The sequence below is a fragment of the Bidens hawaiensis genome, unplaced genomic scaffold (genome assembly GCF_021521415.1).
Source record: "Bidens hawaiensis isolate Kalapana, Puna unplaced genomic scaffold, B.hawaiensis_p1.1 tig00052927_1, whole genome shotgun sequence".
NCBI classification, from domain to species: Eukaryota; Viridiplantae; Streptophyta; class Magnoliopsida; order Asterales; family Asteraceae; genus Bidens; species Bidens hawaiensis.
In genome coordinates, this window is record NW_027506235.1 from 106822 (window position 1) to 112100 (window position 5279).

Below are 5279 nucleotides of genomic sequence, written 5' to 3' on the forward strand. Positions count from 1 at the left end.
TATACCCAATGCCAGATAGTTGCCAAAAAGCACAACCCAGAAAACAAAATATGCGCTCCAGCCACACCTTCGTAACTCCAAATACCCGGATTAGTTATAGTCCCCCCCGTGATACTCCAACCGCCCCAGGAATTGGTTATTCCTAAACGAGTCATGAAGGGTATAACGAACATACCCTGTCTCCACATTGGATCAAGAACAGGGTCAGAAGGATCAAAAACTGCTATTTCATACAGGGCCGGCGAACCGGCCCAACCAGCAACCAAAGCTGTATGCATTATATGAATAGAAAGCAACCATCTGGGATCATTCAATACAACGGTATGAACACGATACCAAGGCAAACCCATGGAAACACCCCTTTATGAAAGAAAAAAGACACTATGTAACTTTATTGCATTGTAAAAGACTATACTATGACTATGTTATGGACCCCCCCCCCCTATTTAGTTTTAGTAAATTATTTCAACGTAAGGGTTCATATTTTTTCTATTCTGTTGGTAATAATGGAACAATTTTGTTCGTAGGAACAAAGAGAAGCAGATTTATTCTATACTCGATAAGTACCAATACGCAATGGGGAAGTGAATGCCATTTTCTATGAGCGAATGTGCCCATACTTGTTCATCATTAGAGGACACTATTCGTAATAATTTTCCCTTTTTTCTTGCTTTCTTTATCAAATTTTCATAAATGATGAATAAAATCTTATGAATTGAATAAAATCTGATTAGGATAAAGTACAATATTATAAAGAAAAAGAAAGGTTTTGTTACGTTTCCACATCAAAGTAAAATATAGTACTTAGTTCTTTTTTATTTCATTTAATGCCTATTGGTGTCCCAAAAGTACCTTTTCGAAGTCCTGGAGAGGAAGATGCATCTTGGCTTGACATATAGTGCGACTTGTCAGATATATTTGGTCATCTGGGATTTCCCCGTTTTCTCCCCAATCGAAATATCCTCTGTTTCGCCCACGAAAGATTCATTTCATCATCAAAATTTTGGAGCGTGAAGTGCAATTAGATCCGTTTTGGGGGGGATTCGGATTACCATTATCAATTAGAAGAATTTATGGTTGTCTTAGTTGGACTACTACATTGAAGTATCCAGGCTCCGTTAAAAAAAACCAAGTGGTAATATATCTATTTCTATTTTATTTTATATCATAAAGTATTCCTTTTTTTAAAGAAATTTTTTTTTCAAACTATTATGTTAATCAATTGAGTAATATGCATGAATCCGTCAACCTTTTTTACGGAATGCATGAATTGAAAAAAAGGGGGGGATAACAAAAGAAGTGGTAATAAGAACATTTGACTATATGTGCAAATCAAAATCGGGCAGATCTTTACCCGGAGTAGAGCATAAACCTAAAAAGATTAAAGAGGCCCATTTAAGAACAAGAAAATGACATCGTGATTTGGATTGGATCTCGATGAAACAATCCATCAATGAGAAGTTAATTGGATAAGTTTAATGAATTCTTTTCTTTTTTTTTTTACATTCGTTATAAGGAAAGGAAGACAAACTCATATTTAGTGAAAAAAAATCCTTTTATTATAAGTTAGAAGGAACTTGCTATGAAAAAAGAAAAAGTATTGGAATATACACATTGATTTTTTTTGAACCGTATACATTAAAAGGCGCCTGTACGGTTCTTAAGGGATACAATTTGACCCTAATCAACCGACTTTATCGAGAAAGATTACTTTTTAGGTCAAGAGGTTGATAGCGAGATCTCAAATCAACTTATTGGTCTTATGATATATCTCAGTATCGAGGATGATACCCAAGAGCTGTATTTATTTATAAACTCTCCTGGCGGGATGGGTAATACCGGGAGTGGCTCTTTATGATACTATGCAGTTTGTGCAACCAGATGTACATACAATATGCATGGGATCCGCCGCTTCAATGGGATCTTTTATCCTGGTCGGAGGAGAAATTACCAAACGTCTAGCATTCCCTCACGCTTGGCGCCAATGAGGCTTTATTTATTTGAGAGAAAAAGAAGACTATGCCTTCGCCATATGAAATATGAATATGAATATTAAGTAATAATAGCATGGCACTTTGAATTCGATATAAATTTTTTTTTTTTGTTTTCACAACATTAGCTTATGTATCGAGAGAGTAATATGATAAAAACGTATTTCCTATTTTCTTATTTTGGAAGTCCAGTTCAGCGTCACAAACTTTTTTCACACCAGAGGTCTCTTAACAATATTTCTATTTATGTTATGGAGCGAAAAAAAATTCTTTTTTCCTTAGTTTATTTATTATTTGATCAAATAAATAGCAACTTTGGGATTGCTGAATGACAGACAAATCACAGACAAAAAAAATATAATAAATATATATAGCAACGGAGCCATCATAGTATTTTTGAATTCCTCCGAAAGGAAGGGTGGTAAGTTGATCATTTACCGATCGGGGTCTGATCGATCCTATTTTTTATTTCTTTGATGGAAGGTAAGGGTCAATTTTATTGTAGAGCCGTATGCAATGCATAATGCCCGTACGGTTGTTCGATTCTATCTTTTTTTCTTGTTATTCTTTTATCTTTCTTTTATCTTCCCCTCATCATGAAAAAGAGAGAAACCTTTTATTATCTTATATCATCAGGGTAATGATCCACCAACCTGCTGGTTCTTTTTTTGAAGTAGCAACGGGAGAATTCATCCTGGAAGTGGGAGAACTGCTGAAACTACGTGAAACCCTGACAAGGGTTTATGTACTAAGAACGGGCAAACCCTTATGGGTTGTATCCGAAGACATGGAAAGAGATGTTTTTATGTCAGCAACAGAGGCCCAAGCTTATGGAATTGTTGATCTTGTGGCGGTGAATGACAATAACCTGGATTTCGCGTCAATTCTGAAATGAACCCTGCCGAGTTGAATATTATTATTCTATGGAATCTTTTTTATTATTCTATTGAATAAAAGTAATTGATAATCATCCGGTTAGGATTGATCTAAACCAGCCCATTATGTATATGATTCAACATGCCAACGATTAAAACAACTTATTAGAAATACAAGACAGCCAATTAGAAATGTCACAAAATCCCCCGCGCTTCGGGGATGCCCTCAGCGCCGAGGAACATGTACTAGGGTGTATGTGCGACTCGTTCAGATCATGAACTAGAACAAAGGAAAGAGAACAATGTTCGAATATCAATGATCAAATAGGATATAACAGAAAAACAAACTAGATTTCCTATCTAAAAATGGATGATATCCCTTTTATTTTGTATGAAATTTATGGTTTCTGTTGGTGTAAATCCACTCACCTCAATCAAAATGAGAAGCAATTCTCCATTGGTAGCAAATGGTTATCCATTAAGCGGAGGAAATCTTAGTTAACATAGACCCCTCTTGCAAGAACGGACTAACAGGGTCAGTTACCCAGCCAACCTTCATAATTAAATACCGTTACTGTATAGGTAGAGCTTGTTGTGAAAGACCTATTACTGGATAATTCATGGGTAGAGTCGAAGAATGTGAACTATACAAGTTAGCAATAACATTGATTAAATGAAGTAAAGGCTACGGTGTATGGAGAAGACCTCACCGTTGAAGAAGTAACCATAGAAACGATGGAATCCACTATTTCTTTATAATTACTTTGATTTTTTAATACCTAGTATAGTCAAATTTCGTATTTCGAGGTGAAATGTCTAGAAAAAATCAAAAATTGTGGTTGGGAAGGTTATAGTAGCCAAAGCCATTGGAATTCTTAGTTTATACATTGGAAAAATCAGTTTTGTTATTAATATACTAGGAAAGGGCAAAAGAATAACTGAAAGAAAGGAAATCTAGGAAATCTATTAGTTATTCGTTAAAGTTTCATTTATTCAATGACCAGAATTAGACGGGGATATATCGCTCGGAGACGTAGAACAAAAATTCGTTTATTTGCATCAAGCTTTCGGGGGGCTCATTCAAGACTTACTCGAACTATTACTCAACAAAAATAAGAGCTTTGGTTTCGGCTCATCGGGATAGGGATAGGAAAAAAATCCATTTTCGTCGTTTGTGGATCACTCGAATAAATGCAGCAATTCGCGAAAGGGGGGTATGCTATAGTTATAGTAGATTAATAAATGATCTGTACAAGAGACAGTTGCTTCTTAATCGTAAAATACTTGCACAAATAGCTATATCAAATAGGAATTGTCTTTAATGATTTCCAATGAGATTATAAAAGAAGTAAGTTGGAAGGAATCCACCGGTTAAACGGAGTTGCCCGGAGAATGAACTCCGGGAAGGTCGAATAAAAAAGAAAATAAAAATGAATAGAATATGAGAAAATATGAGAAAAGAAAGTAGTCAAAATAAAAATGAATCAACGCGTTCAAAAAAAAATTTTCTTCTTCCCAGATTCTTCTTTTTTTTCTTATGACACGAGAATTCAATCCGGATTCTTGGATTTTGACCACAAAATAGAAATCCGCGTTTGAGTTCGGATGGGGGTTTGAATTCAAGTTTATAAAGAGTAAACCTACCTTTTTCTGCCTCTAAGACTAGTAGTTCTAGTGGTCGACTCAGTTCTTTCAAATTGTTTCTCATTATTAAGAAAAGGTAACAAAGATAAATACGAGCTTGTTTTTATAGCAATAGTAATTAATCGTTGTTGTTTCAAGGTCAATCTATTTACTCGTCTAGATAATATTTTTCCCTGTTCACTAATAAATCGACTAATTAAACTCATGTTTTATAATCAATTCGATCCCCCGATTGGATCGGGGCAAACGCTACGAAAAGATCGCTTGGATTTAAGAAAAGTTCGCTTGGATTTATCCATGGTTTGGTTAGTTTATTTCTTATCCCTAAAATCCTATTTCAGCCGGATCTATAATTAGAATAAATAAATAGGATTTGGTTTGTTTATAATTATTTTTAACTATGTTAAATATGTTATATATATAATGTCATTTTTCCCTTTCCTTGCCTTGTAAGATTAAGATAAGGGCGCAAGTACTCGCTTCAATCTATTTCTTTATCTCCACGTGAATCGTATGTTTGTAACAATATGGACAGAATTTTCGTAACTCCAATCGATTAGGCGTATTGTGCCGGTTCTTTTGAGTAATATATCTGGAAATGCCCGTTGATTCCTTATTAACACCGTTTTGAACACAAGCGGTATATTCCAAAAGAACCGGTATTCGCACATCTTTACCCTTGGCCATGAACCTCCTTTGGATTTTTCATTTACTCAACTCTTCCTCTTTCAATCTGAAACGAAAAAGAAGAAAGGAAGGAAAAAAAAAC

General features: G+C 34.9%; 1 pseudogene across 1 annotated transcript; it reads left to right on the forward strand.

The window, feature by feature from the left end:
* Positions 1–756: 756 nt before the first annotated feature.
* On the forward strand, positions 757–2902 carry LOC143617180 (ATP-dependent Clp protease proteolytic subunit-like; annotated as a pseudogene). Its single transcript, XR_013150787.1, has 3 exons — positions 757–898; positions 1686–1978; positions 2628–2902. The product of XR_013150787.1 is annotated as an ATP-dependent Clp protease proteolytic subunit-like (transcript).
* The last annotated feature ends 2377 nt before the right edge of the window (positions 2903–5279 follow it).